The sequence below is a fragment of the Herpailurus yagouaroundi genome, unplaced genomic scaffold (genome assembly GCF_014898765.1).
Source record: "Herpailurus yagouaroundi ecotype Mexico unplaced genomic scaffold, PumYag 253, whole genome shotgun sequence".
NCBI lineage: Eukaryota > Metazoa > Chordata > Mammalia > Carnivora > Felidae > Herpailurus > Herpailurus yagouaroundi.
Genome location: NW_024412470.1, coordinates 3,435,327 through 3,437,127, shown reverse-complemented (window position 1 = coordinate 3,437,127; position 1,801 = coordinate 3,435,327). Strand labels below are relative to the sequence as shown.

Below are 1,801 nucleotides of genomic sequence, written 5' to 3'. Positions count from 1 at the left end.
GTTTGTGCATTTAGTTGATAATCATTTCTAAGTTATATGAGATTACACTGGAGATGTTTAAGGGGTGAAGGACAGCCCTTGTCCTTGAGGAACTTGGGACCTGGTGGAGAGACTAGAGGGGTGTCCCCGAAGCATGTGGAAAATAATTATCAGGCAGCACACAGAAGAGCAGGGCCAGTGTAGTAGCTACAGACATTGAAGTCAAGGACATGTGAAATGAGGAAAACTTGCTGTGGCCTAAGAACAGTCAGGAAAGTCTTGATTTCTTTCCCTAAGAAATTTCCCATAGTAAGGAAGAGAAAAGTGGGTGGAGGTAGGAAAGGAGAGGAAAATTGAGAATATACGCTGAACACCATCTCTGAAAATCCCAATATCTTCCTTTAGATTTATGCACAGGTTCTCATGAGATTGAAGGGGCAATGAGAATTATTTAGAAGAAGTAGCTTTTATTGATGAAACAACATTGAAGAAAAGAGAGTTACTCTTTGAAGAATAGTATATAAAACTCATAATAATAAAATCATTTGTCAAAGCCTGAAATACGAGGTGAGCATATGAACTTTTAAAGAGTCTTTATGGATCATCTTACATGAAAATGTTAAGGAAAATACATCCCTTTGTTGGCTCTTGAAGACGATGAATCCTTGAAATGAAATATAGGAAATAGAACTCACTTCCTAAAACATGCCAATTCCACTTAGATCCTAAAAGATGCAAAAGTAGGTCTTTCACGCTTCAAGTTTTCTTCAGGTAAACGGTGAGGTAAATGGCCACATTTTCTATTTGTAATCTCGGGGTCTCCTCCTGGGCCCCAGTTTCACCTCCTGCATGAATTAGTCAGGCTGTTGTTCCTCTACATAAGCAGTGACCATTCCCTTCTGTATGTATACGACATTGCTGGTTTCAGTGCCTGGAGTTATTGACTCTGCTGTCGCATTGTATTGCATTTTCATTCAGAATCCTTCGAGATCTGGTTCAAATTCGATATCCAAGTTCTTCCCCGTCCCTTTTCAGCCAGCTAGTCAGCAACACTTCTAAAACACATCCAAAAAGCCCTGTGAGAAGTACAGAAAGGGAGGAGGGGAATATATAGCTCTCGCTTACAGAGAAACAATTCTGTTCGAAGTGAAAAAACTTATAAAGGGAAGACTACTTTGGAACACATGTCCAGCAGCACAACATGAGCCCCAAGGAAGAGCATAAATACTGAAGGAATTAGCTTATTCATTTGGAACTGAAAATGTCCCACCTCCTTGGTCATTAGCCATTTGAATCTATCAATCACACCAGTCAATTGAATCTTCCTTAGCTGTCATCATCATCAGGTGCCTAAGGAAAACACAAATAAATCAAAGTCAACACACTTTTATTTATTTATTCAGAGTTTAGGGGGAAAATGATATCACAATGTAAGTCCTGATTATGAATGAAGTATATTGAAAAAGTCTTACATCAAAAACTGTGTGTTGGCAGTTCCACATGACATCATATGATAGATACAAGAAGGATTTTATGTTGACACAAACTACTATTTTATTGCAGTTGTAGCAAATAAGTTAAGTCTCCTCTTAAGGACTTTAACAAATGTTTACCTTTTCTAGGCAATTACTTAACTTTCCAATTATCCAGAAAGTGAGCTCATGTGGACAGCAAAACACACTGAATGATCTGAACACATGGTATTAAAACTCAGAGAACTTTTGTTCTTTGTTTGTTTGCTTGTTAATATTGAATAAGGAGGTACAGACTTGACCTTAAGCATTTTTTTAATTACAAAGCTTCTTCTTTTATTTGAAACGAG

General features: G+C 37.6%; 1 long non-coding RNA gene across 1 annotated transcript; it reads right to left on the bottom strand.

The window, feature by feature from the left end:
- Positions 1 to 541: 541 nt before the first annotated feature.
- Positions 542 to 1,601, bottom strand: LOC121020837 (uncharacterized). Its single transcript, XR_005786314.1, has 3 exons — positions 1,452 to 1,601; positions 1,250 to 1,329; positions 542 to 1,034 (listed from the first exon to the last, which is right to left on the bottom strand). It is a non-coding gene; the product is annotated as an uncharacterized LOC121020837 (long non-coding RNA).
- Positions 1,602 to 1,801: the final 200 nt, after the last annotated feature.